General features: G+C 37.5%; 2 long non-coding RNA genes across 2 annotated transcripts; both read right to left on the reverse strand.

Annotated features, from left to right (window-relative positions):
• Positions 1 to 512: 512 nt before the first annotated feature.
• On the reverse strand, positions 513 to 3285 carry LOC139132594 (uncharacterized). Its single transcript, XR_011552368.1, has 4 exons — positions 2979 to 3285; positions 2364 to 2511; positions 1464 to 1599; positions 513 to 1154 (listed from the first exon to the last, which is right to left on the reverse strand). It is a non-coding gene; the product is annotated as an uncharacterized lncRNA (long non-coding RNA).
• Positions 3286 to 3346: 61 nt separating this feature from the next.
• Positions 3347 to 10017, reverse strand: LOC139132595 (uncharacterized). Its single transcript, XR_011552369.1, has 3 exons — positions 9737 to 10017; positions 8774 to 8936; positions 3347 to 3626 (listed from the first exon to the last, which is right to left on the reverse strand). It is a non-coding gene; the product is annotated as an uncharacterized lncRNA (long non-coding RNA).
• Positions 10018 to 13206: the final 3189 nt, after the last annotated feature.

Raw genomic sequence — 13206 nt, forward strand, 5'->3', positions numbered from 1 at the left:
ATTTTTTTTGTATGTTTATATGAAATAATATGACTTTGCACACATGTGACATAAACTCGTACGGCGTCTTCTGAGAATTTGTGTTATATACGCCATGCCATTAAATGTTTTAGTTTTGTTTCCACTGAACCCTTGCCATCCATGCAGCAACATAAGTAGTGGGACAGCTTACACATCGTACCCCCGCTCGGTGATAACATGAACTCAACTTTACTGCCATTTTCAAACAGCAATCATCAAAATTGCTACCAGTTTCTCAAAGGCTGACTGGTGAATACAAACAAGTTCAGCAGAGTGCTATCATAACAACGTGACAATTATCAGTATGTTTAAGTTCCTCTTTGGAGGCATTCCTTCTTAGAGTCCAGCTGAAATAATCCCTTGGACGCACGGACGTTGCCTGACACATTTCTTGGAGAATGTAACTTCTCATTTCTCAGTCATTGCAATAACGTGATTTCAATGGGAACTAAAACTATTCAAGCCACGGCTTACCAACCTCCAAATCAGGTTCCAAACAATTCAAAATTATTACTTGCACAAACAGTATTTTCCTCTTTTTTTCACTAATAATGGGCCCAACGTGTCGATTTTTTATGTCGCTCAAAATCATTTACAACCACAACAGTTACTCCATTTGCATTTTATAACAGCACAAAAGAGGAATCAAAAATTTAAAAAATAAATGAACAATAAGTTTCTAATCTCTTCGGGAATAGCATTGAAAATTAATCGTTGTTAAAGAATATGATTTATTTCCTTTCGCCTGTTTTAAATGCGCGCAATTACATAAAAATGGGTGAAAAAACAAAATATTAAGCCGATAAAGCAGTACATTTGTTACAGAATTCAAAGTCAACTCATTCCGTCTCTCTGTTTCTTTCTGTCTCTATCCCTGTCTCTGTCTGTCTGTCTGTCTGTCTATCTGTCTGTCTATCTCTCCCTCAACACAATAATATATAAAACAGAGCATAAGCAAGGTGACAAATGTAACCATTTAACATGATCAATCTTGAGTCAATTTATCGCTGTGACTTCTCTCGGCATGCGCTTGATGGCTGACAAATATATTGTGCTTCTATTCATGTCAGCCCTTTCAAACTTTGCAAATTTTGTCCAGGCCGATTGGCTGCAACCGATGAATATAACAGCTCCTGAAATTAAAAAAGGCGCATTTGAAAGTACCTTGCGCGACATCTTCGGTGATGTGACAGTCGTTACTGTGATTTCGTTCTACTGTTAGTACTCGTGAACACGTATGGTGTACGATAACGCCTCCGGGCAGAATAGCTTCTAAAAGCACAAACTCGATAGAAGGGTCATAAGGAAGAAATTATGAATGACACATCAATACTTAATTTCTGGTCTAATAATAGAGGCGTTGCCCTAAACAGCAACGTGTCACAGAAGAATTCCAGTAACCAGTGGTTTTTTTTGGATGATGAATTGATGAAATTACTCACTTTTAACGATCTCTTGTTCGACCAAAGATATCACAAAATTATCATTCTTATAGGCGGCAATGCTAGGCACTGTCTTAATCAAGTCTTCTTTGGTGTACAGCTGCGGAATGTGCGGTCGTAAAATATCATGCATTCTCTGAAACCAAAGTTGAAATGGCGTTGATTTTCACTCGCTCAGCAGAAGGAAAGAAGTGAATATACTGTGATTTCTTACAGAATGACCTTGTGCAGCTCACAGATGTAAAATCCAGCTGCTTTGTTGGGTACAAATTTCAATGTCCATGTTTACCTTGAATGCTCCTAGGTACAATTTTTGGACGGACGCTTTAAGTTTTACGATGCTTTTCTTGCCTGCCGATTGAATTGACTGTTTTGAATTTTAGGTTATATGTATATCCGTACAGAGACTGTGTTTTCTGTTCCTTACACTTGCACATTATCACCTGATTTTTTCTTAAGATTCATTTAAATTTTAAAGTTTCCTGAGAAATGTACGAGCAAAAGTCTTTAATTTTCAGTTGCATGGAGAGTACACAACCTTGTATAGTGCTGAAAACGTAACACGCTGACATGGAGCTGCAATCGTACTAAAATAAAACACGATACTTTGTCGTGAATCTAAACTTTAATTAATTCCCGTTTGTAAATGGCAAGATTATTAACGCATATACAATTATTATATATTAATTATTGTCACCAACTGGTCTTGTCAGAAAACATGACTATTTGGTTATAGGATTTAAAGTCACTGAAACGAAAACTTATAAAATAATTTTCATGAAAAGTTAACCAACTGCTGTACTGTACATTGAGTCGACGCCACTATTTTACAAAAGGGACGATTGAAACAGACCAGCGTATTTCTTTTAAGATGTATGAAAATAAAAAATTGAACATCACCTTGGCGAAAGGAGGGAATGCAAGATAAACGCAAGATATATTTTTTAACTTCATAAAATTTTGGAAGGCTTTGACAAGCTGGGGACTCTCCGAGACCAGATTCAACCTTGTGAAATTACATAAATGTTTTCTACCCCACGTAGTACACCTGGAATATAAAGAAATCATTCTAAGCATCTGTGACACCAAAATTGAACTAACGCTTTAATCTTACAGACTATTCAAGCACTGTCTCCCTCTATATTCTGAAGAATATATCGCAAATAAGGCAAATGCACTGATGACCACCTCATTGCTGTCACAAAATTAGGATTAACCTTATAAATTCACATTTGTCATTCACACGATAAACTTTTTAGGCTATAAAATCATAATTATTCAACGGGGAAAACCGATTCAATAACAACAACTCGCAATGGCTCTTGTCTTTGAAAGTAAAATGCTCTCCGGCCCTACACAATTTACACAGGACTTGCTCGGTATATAAGTAACAAAAGTACGATGTGCTGTTCAATGCATAACAATAACAAAACCATAGAAATTATCAGCTGTGACTGTGACATGCTCAAGTTTTCTTTTTTGATAAATAAAACTTTTTTATTACTTTTGACTTACCATTCTCCTGAACGATTTCTCCAGTGAAAGGCAAGATATTCTTTTCCTTTACAGATATGTCGCGCACCTTCCTCTCCCATTGAGCGTAAATATGGCGCCTTTTTAGATGATGGTACGCTTCTTTAGAAGTCTTTTTCCATTGGGCTACGTTATCGTACGGTACAGATCGAGGTCGATATATGATGCAGGGGTATTTCCACAGAGATGATGGTCGTCTTGCGAATGTTGATGCATTTTGGAGTGTGCTTTGTTAAGTTTAATGGCGTGAAAAAGCAACCCTGTGTCACGATGAATTTCCTTTAGTAAATTACCCTGGTCCTCTGCCTTGATCCAACACCACGGCGCTTCCATTGCACAGCCTGAAAATTCATACGGTGTCACAACAGGCACGAACTGTTTGAGAAGTTCAATATCAAACGTTTCACTGAGGTTTCGGGCTTCGCTGGCGTTGTCCTGAGTTTTGTGATTCCGTATCGGGTATGCGACAAGGGTGCGGTTTTGTAAAGCTACCAACGGCAGCACGTGCTTAAATCTCATGTAGTTGTTCTGTGGACCCGAAGCGAGGAATATCAAAGCTGGCATAAGATAACCGCTAGTATGAGTCCGAGTGGCACGGGTGCGGGCTATCGGTCTAAGGCTGTAAGTGATCTGAAATGATCAGGAAACTTCTATTAACATTTTGTTAAAATAACAACACACAGTTTTGCTTGTAAATGTCTAAAACATTTACTGCAGCGGTAACATAAAGACAATCTGTTGGTATCATAATCATATTTTGTGTAATATAAGACATTATAGTACTTATAAAGCAGCAATTGTAACACGCATGCTATGACCTTCTGTGATTTGTTGAGAACCTCTCCCATAGATTTAGACACTTTTCATGCTACAATCGGTTGCCTTCCCTGGGAAAAAACAATAACTTCAGATGCATTGAACAAGGGCAACAGGTTTACAATGCCTGCTCTACTTTGATATGTAATAAAGGCCATGATCGCGCTAAATCTTCAATGTTGATTCAAAATTACTGATTTACGACTAGAGGAATGGGCAATCAGTTTCTAACGATCCAAACCACTCAATTTTAAAATGTGGTCATCTGAATAACACTGGGAATTTTAGAAACCCGAAACTAGAAATAAAACCAACCTCCGTGCAGAGTTTTTTTTTCTCACATAGTACTTTTGCCATTCTCGGCGAAACTGTTCCTATAACAAGAATCATAGCCATTTAAAACAACTAAATAATAACTTTTGATATTCAATACGTTATTTCCATCCCTATGACAGACAGAAATCTTTAATTACCTCGGTGTTCAAGAAATCTCGATCATGGTCCTTGTATTTCAAAATGATACTGTGAACCGAAGTTTTCTTAAGTAATGAACAAACGCAACAATAGTTCTACCTGGCTGACTTTGCGGTATTTTTACATTAAAAACATTACGATATCGTTTTTCGTTTTTCATTAAAAGAGGAAGAGCCAGGCAAACTATTCTGAGAGCTGTGTGTTACTTTGATCTGAGCATTGCTTGAGAATTTTAATTTGAAATGATTAACTTACCCGGTATAACTTCAGCATGAGTAAGAAAGATTTATCTAACTACAATGATAGAGTAGTTCAGGGAATCGAATTAGTTTATATCTAAAATTGTCTAATTTAACTGTTCAGATTAATATATTGTACTACCGCTCTCTTTAGATATCACTGAAGATATTCTCTAGGACTGTAACTTAAAGGAACATATAAGCTGTAACTTCTGGCTATTTTTTTTAGTATTCTGCTTCAGATCTGTACATCAACTACCGTGTCTGACCCTAATCCGTTTGTCATGCTGAAATTTCGAACTTAAAGCTGCACACAAAATATCCGATCTCAAGGACCTAGCAAAATTTTCCCTTGAATGGACATTGGGCCTATTTTAATCTCATATCGTCAATAGAACAGCAAAAATAACCAACGTCAGTCCATCGTCGAAGATATAGAAAGGCTTTAAGCTATTGTGGTAGCCGGTCCGGCGCTGAAATTTTCCATAAAACTGACCTCGATAACTTCTTGCATTGTATCCTGGTTATTTAGTCGATCAAGAGAATATAGAATGTTCTGGAATTTTTCCCGATGCGAAACAATCGGAGGGCGAGAGCAATTTTCTTCAAGAAGATACGAAAAAGTAAGTCTCCTGTTCAAATCGTGGCAGGCATGTTTAGCCGACCTCGCCTTATAATTACAGGGTGCACCTGGAATTCATTGCAGGCACATTTGGCATGCGGAGATATATGTCTCAAATATATATAAGAGCATGTGTCGTCTCTCCCTACAAACACTTCCCATGCTTTGTATGCGCTTCTCACACTATTTTGGGCATAAATGCGGAAAGATGTTAATTTTGCTCAGAGCTAGTCTTCGGTGGAATTGGTCTTCTTCACGTGTAAGAAGCCATGACTCCATTACAACCGATCGATTAGCACTGACTCTCTAAATTGTGACAGGAATCTCTGCTAGAAGTCTATAGAAAACAATGTAACAATTGTCTCACACTGCTAAATTATGACCGTCCGTATGAACAAATGAGATTATGTACGACATGAACATTTCGAGCTTCAAGTTGTTCAAAAGTCCTTGAATACTGCTGATGACAAAGAGGAAATACATGTGTATGGAATTTCATGCACCTGTATAATTGATGAACCGATCCGGTCATTCTTAGATATTGCAAAACTGAATAACACCCCGTCCGTTGAAGGGATCATACCGGGTGTAAGAAATACGCAATCTGAATGAACAGCCTCGTAAAAATACCACGACAATACAGTGATAATAACCAAAGACCCACATGTACACATAGACAATGCTGCAACCCAAAGGTAGGAACTACGAAGCACGTATCCAATTAAGTCGGACTCAATTTTTGTCACGGTACAGTGGTTTGTGTTCAATCTCGGTCGACTTCCCGTGGTATTTCTAAAGAAAACTGCTTACAAATGGTCAGAGTTGGTACTTCAACCTCATCCTTGCTATATGCCTGTGGCTTTAGAGACCTTTGAAAAACAAATAGACAATGAACGGGTTTCCAAACTCCGTTGAACGATTTATGTTTCAATGGCTAGAATCCAGTCGCATTATTTGATTTTACACGGTGAAAACAATAGACTTCGTCTCGCCAGCAACCGTAATAAGCTCAGTAGTTTAATTTGTTTCTTGTGTGAGTGTGAAGAATGCCGAAATTAACCAAATCAGAGTGTAATCGTTTATTTCAGAAGTCATTGGATTATAGGTCCATTAAAATGTAAATAGACTCTATATGAATATTTGGTAGGAACTGCTCACAGTTTCCCTGGTTTATGTGGTAGAACTGTGGTCTCCAAAGTGAGTTTGCATACGACCAAGACTGTCGTGGTAACAAATCTATAACGAACACGAAACTAAATAAGGTGACGAGAGCTTGAGTGTTGACACTCTATTGACCTTCGATCTTTAAAGTCCGAAAAATACAAGGGGTTGTTAATGAAATAGGTATAATTTATTGTGACTTTGTCTCACGTCTCTTTGAACTTCGGGATCTTCTGATTACCAATAATTATTAAGCTTTCCCTCCTCGTATTTTGCATGATTTTTCAACTCAATTTGGAAAACTGGCGTTACATGGTACAAATTCAAGTCAGTGATTCTATTCGTTAAATTGAATAAGGACGTCGACCGTTATTCTGCCTTTTCAAAAGGGATGTTATTGAAGGAGGCGTTGCACTTAACTGCACAACTTTTTCAAAGCCGGGTTTCTGATTAAAACAATCTTAACTGTCCCTGCTCATCTTAACTTACAACGGGTTTCCCGTCGCAATCGAAACTGGACATTTTTGTGATAAAGCATATTTGGTATGGATAATTCATAATATCGATAGCAACTGCTTACGTGAAAAAAACCCTGCGATTTATCTTCCCCCTAAACGCCTTAATTTTTGAATGGCGGATTTCGAAATACGCCCGACGCTTTAAAAGATTGATTTTAATAAGTTATTGTTCACTGACGTTAATTTTTCCGTACGTAAAATAAAGGCGGGTTATTAATAGGATAATTTAACTTCAAATTAGAAGTTGGCAGCTATGAATCACCATGGAGAAGAGAAGAGTAAATTCCATAAATGAACACAAGCCAAATGTTTTTAAGTTACACGTCTAGACACCTGTCCGCCCGTTTTCTGGGCGATAAAACTATTTCATTCAGCGGTGTTCAAATAAAACGGAATTAGCTCTAAAATGTGCTTTTGTTTCGGCACAATTTTATTTTATCAGCGTTGCTTTTGCATTCCATTCTAATCCCAGATGTTTACACCACCCTGCGGTTTACAGTAATCGTACTTGTGAGCGATCCGCATATATATTTTTTCCTTTGACGCAATAATTTTTAGAACATTGAAAACGATACGAATCCAGTGTAAAACATGTGGTGATCGGGGATAGAGTGATAATATCAATAACTATGTCACCATTGTTGTGTTTATTTTTCAGTAAATGACAGTCACTTCAATTATATCACCGAGGTACAAATCTACTTCGAGACCCGTCGAATATGAAGCTTGTAACAATGTTCAGCTTGGGAGAAACAGCATACACTTCCCTGCTAATGGATTTAGATGTAAAGAGCCACCGCGTTTCCTGCAGTTTCATTTTCGGTTATATTTGCAATGGAGGACTGCAGAAAAATAACAAGTCTTCCCCGTCTTCATGCTTGAATGATATTCAGAAAGAGTTATAGACCTAACGTCTACCATGGTGTGCTTAATACATTTACATCGACAATTCGTCGACCTCACAGCCAGACAATTGGCCTATGTTGGCACGTGTACGCCTGAGACCAGTTCTGTACATGCCTACCAATGTTTGAACGAATTCAACAGATTCGGTTCACAAACTCTACTCCTTCAATGCCGCAAACTTTGCACTACAGATAATAATCGCAGAGACGTAAGCGTTTCCGTCAATGTACATGATGTCGATTCCGTAAAGTAGGCATTGGTAGGTGCGTGCGCTTCACGCTTAAAGGGAAACTATAGGCAGTAACTTTTGTTGTAAATAAAGTTTTTATATCATAACTTTCGTCTAATTTTAGCTCTGAGGGTAAACATCGAATCTTATCTGTCGATACAAATACAGTGCAAAACGAGTGGGAAGTATATAGTTGCTGATTACGTTTTTATTGTAACCAAATGAAGATACAAATATCATTTTCCTCGTATAAACATTTTTGATCTAAAGCAAAAACAAGGGAATGCTAGCGTAGTTGTATACTGTCATATAATAAGTTATGCTGCTCTCGGCTCTTCACCTTTTCGTATTGTATGAGAGAAAATGTAGTCTATTAGGCCTACAGACTATGGTATAAATTATGGTCGCTTTGCTGTACGTGTTAGACATTTTGGGGCTTGTCAATGCCTGGCGTGATAGTACCGGACCGGGAGATCATGAACTCTGTACACGAAAGCGAGATATATATTTGTAGCAGCTAGCACTTTGCTTTATTCTTATCAGACGATAATTGCTTTACAAATATCCACCCGTTAAATTATATTACGAACACGCAAAGAAAAAAAATCAAGACCTGTTTGATATCGGGCTGCTGATTCTTTGACACATCGCTGACAAAGACGCATCATCAATAAGTAAGCTGAAGATGAGACACACCAACCCCTACCAAATTTAAAATCATGATTGTTCGGCTTAAAGCGCCATTTTAGGGCAACACCACCTGAGCATTTGATTGCGCAAACGGCATGGGACTGTGGAAATGCCGTACTCACCAAAGACAGTGGCTGGCTCACATAGCCGTACTGGTGGAGGGCGAACACGGTTAAAAACGAGATGAAACTGAGAACGATGAATGTCTTAATAAGGACTTCCTTGCGGAATATTGAACTATGTGTAGCCATGGATAGCTTGTGGTAGATATTCAGCTCCGACTGTCTAAAGTATGAGAGAGAGAGAGAGAGAGAGAGAGAGAGAGAGAGAGAGAGAGAGAGAGAGAGAGAGAGAGATTCAACATGTAGGAATTCGTTACGTGTGTCGACAATCTTAATTCGGTAACAAGTTGACAAGACAGCATCTACACTAGTTTATTTGTAACAAATTCGCATATTGTTTTATTCTCATAGGATTCTTTAAAGGACAACGTAATCACAGGGAGCCATGATTTTCTCCTCGATTATGTACTGTTCTTGTTCCTCGCTTCCACTCTGGTTGAATTTCGTGGAACAGTTAAAATCATGTCTCCTGGTACACATCCAAAACCTACACGTATTTCTCGGTACGAAAAGTCAACTACAAATTGGCAGACATTGCAATTTATGTATCGCCGCATTTAATTCGTCAATTCAGTTTTTAATATGTCTACATTGCATTTTTTCTCAACGCTTCATAGGTGACATGTTTTATCGTCTTCTAAGTACGTTTAGAAGTTAGGCCATATGTTGCAAAACAAAAATGCTTCGATTTGTACTTGACGATCTTGTGTAATATATTTTCATAGTCAAGCGCTTTCAGTGTTTGAATTATTTAGGGAGGATTTCAACAGCATTTGAAAATAACAAAATTCTCGAAGCCTCCATTGATTTGCCGAAATAAACCCGACTAAGCCTGATTTGCCGTCTGTCCTGCTCCGAGGATACATTTTCTGTTTCGAGAAATAAATGAAATTCAAACTGAATGCCGAAATCAGTATCAATAACACCAATGCATATTTGTAGAATTATTAATCATAAACTTACCTCTAAGAGTGTATTATCACGATAACGAAAGTGAAGAAAACCACTGCAAAAACTTTTCACGTTAGGCTTAACTTTGTCTCCCTTGAGGCTTGAGACCTGCCGGGTGTGTTACATCCGGGGACACTAGAGTAGTAGGTCGTCTCGGAAAACATACTGCCTGCCCTTCGTGCAGGAGCAATGTATCACGAGGTGCTTTACCGATGTGTTACATTGTTGCCAGCCAGGTAAATCGTGAAGTCATGACGACTTTAAGTGACAGAGTTATATTAAGTAATAAAGGGCAGATTTTCGATGGTTGACAGTGCACCCTGTTAATTATTGATCTTTGTAGTGTATGCGTTTTCTCATGACGACATATGAGGTTATCTCTTCATCAGTTCTGTGCTTAACTATGAAAAACAAGTAGCATCGTTCATACATTATAAAAGCGCAAGACTTGTTATTTTAATGTTTATATTGGCATCGTTCGCTTGAGTGTTGGTTTAGTTTCAGGTCGGTCGTAGGAGGTTGCCCCTCTTCACAATTCTTTGAAGAAAAGGGGGTCTTGTCCCAATTACTTTGCTCGTGTCCATACTTGATTTGCCTTCTAGCATAGGAGTCCTCAGTATCGTACTCAAATGTGAGATTTAACATAACAAAATTATTGTATGTGCGTTTGTAATACAAATGGAAAGTTCTTTTACATATAAGATTCATGTAAAGTCCAATATATGTAAGCAACGTACAGTTCCGGTCACCTTAATTAACATCGAGAATTAAAATAAAATATTAAAGTATTTGGAGTTACCAAGACAACTTTGTGCAGAGGAGGTTGGACGTCAACATTTCATCATTACTTAAGGTGTTCATCAATATTATGAGTGGATAAGGGTGGTTAAAGAACTTATCGCTTTAACGGAAGCGCAACAACAATCGGCCGGCGGCCACCCAAGTTACAATAAATCGAATGCTCCAATGGGACCATACATCTTGTTTAGACAATTTTGATTAATCACAGTACTGTTTTAATAACAGATGTTCAGAGTTTTCTCTCGACTGCCCAGTTGAGCAAATTGCACATGTCGAAAGATTGTCTGTCCTATAAAAGTTACTGAATGCGTAGATATCGCGCACAAACACAGCAAGCTAACTCGTACATATATATTATCAGGGTGACCCAAGTGCAGACTGTTGTGCTGTGAATTTGCTGTTGTTTCTAGTCATTATACTCCCTGGGAGAAGCCAAACTATCCCCTGTCATTCAGCTTTAGTGACTTGTATGATGTGGAGTGTACGCAAGCAATACAATAGCCGACGACCTAGTTGCGGTCCATGGATACTACTGCAATTCAATGTTCCTGTTTTGATAACGGTAACGTTTTGAAAGCAGTACTTGAAACTTTGTATAATTGACGGAATTATGAAAACTTTAAGCTTGAGCATTGTACAGGCGCGCTGAGTGCAGTGACGATCTCGATTGCAATGAAACGCAATCGTTTGATCACCGCATATTTTCCTGGATTTAAACCTTCAAATCTGCACCAAATTGTGTCCGCGGGAACGAATACGTCAAATTCTGAGTCGGACAAACCTGTGGGTAACAGATCGACAGAATACGTAGAGCAGCCGAGCACATCACGACAAGTGAAGCTGACAAACATCATACTGTTGATGATAGTAAGGTGCTCATGGGATACAGAGTGCGAAACAGAACTGGGTGATGATCGTAATGATATCGGGGAAGCACTTCACTGGAAGACAAAATAAACATCAACATTGCCCCTAAAATGTCAAGTCTGTCCCCTAATTAGCTCACGTGTGTAAACACGTGGGCTAATGTCATAGCGATGTCTGTCTGTTAGTGTGTGTGTGTGTGTGTGTGTTGTGTGTGTCTGTCTGTCTGTCTGTTTACACGATAACTCAAGAACGCCTGAACGGATTCAAGTCAGATTTGGTACACAGGTACCATATGCTACTTGCAAGAACTGATTAGATTTTGGTTAGTGTGGCTTGCATATTAATGAAGTTATGCAATATCGTTTTTTTCCGTACAATGGTTTCCCTATGGAGACGGTAATGACAGTGTAGACATATATCAAGAAATACTGCACAAAATTTCATGAAACTTTTCACAGATGAGAGTCTCAGAACATTATGATGATACTGTGAGTGTCATGTCAATTATCTTCTCATTTGCATATTTAATGAACTTTTGTTATTAGTGAGATAACTCTGAAATTCCTGCACCAAACTTGATGATACTTGCAACAAATATTGATCTGATATATATCTAATTATACTTAGAAGCATTTGGCAGTGTCAAGTTAACAAATAGCTCATTTGCATATTTTATGAAGTTTTAGTAATTAGTTATATGACTCCGATATAACTTCACCAAATGTGATGAAATCTGCTGCAGATACTGATCTGACTGATATCTAGCTGTAGTGTAAAGCATTTAGTAGTGTGAAATTAATTAAGGGTTCATTTGCATATTTAATGAACTTTGTAATTAGTGATATAACTCCAAAATTACAGCATTAAATTTGATGAAACTTGCTACAGATGTTGATCTGATAAATATCCAATTGTACTGAGAAGCATTGAGCAGTGTCAAGTTAATAATTAGCTCATTTGCATATTTCATGAAGTTTTATAATTAGTCATATAACTCCGAAATAACTGCATCAAACGTCATGAAAACTGCTGCATATACTGATCCGACAGATATCTAACTGTGTTGTAAAGCAGTTAGTAGTGTAAAGTTAATTAAGGGTTCATTTGCATATTTAATAAACTTTGTAATTAGGTATATAACTCTGAAATTACGGCACAAAATTTTGTGAAATGTGCTACAGAAATTGATTTGATAAATATTTAATTGTGTTATGAATCATTGTACAGTGTCAAGTTAATTTAGGGCTTATTTGCATATTTGATGAACTTTGTTATTAGTTACATTACTCTAAAATTACAGCACTGAATTAAATAAAACAAGCTACAAATGTTTATCTGATGGATACGTAATTATCCCATGAAGCATTGAGCAGTGTAAAGTTAATTAACAGCTCATTTGCATATCAAATAAAGTTTTGTAATTAGTGATTAAACTCTGAGAGTATTGTGCGAAGTTAAAAAAATCTGCTTTATATAGTAATAACATATATCTTATTGTTCTGTGAAGGGACTACTATTAATGAACCTGTTGTAAAACACGTGAGCATATTCAGTTCCTATCTGATTTGATGAATAGGGCACAAAGTGCCCCTTTCAATGAACATGCGGAGAAAACACTGGATGTTAATACTGAAGTCGGAACACTGTCAATAAGTAATATGTGTACAATTGTAGAACATTCTGGCAGACATGGAATGACGTAAGCTTTCTTAGTAATCATTTTCGGGCTTCTTTTCACAATAAAACTGTTGTTTACGGCAAAGCAGATACTTTTTTCGGGATGATATCCAAGGTATTTAAACATGCAATGACAT

The sequence above is a fragment of the Ptychodera flava genome, chromosome 5 (assembly GCF_041260155.1).
Source record: "Ptychodera flava strain L36383 chromosome 5, AS_Pfla_20210202, whole genome shotgun sequence".
Taxonomy (NCBI): Eukaryota; Metazoa; Hemichordata; class Enteropneusta; family Ptychoderidae; genus Ptychodera; species Ptychodera flava.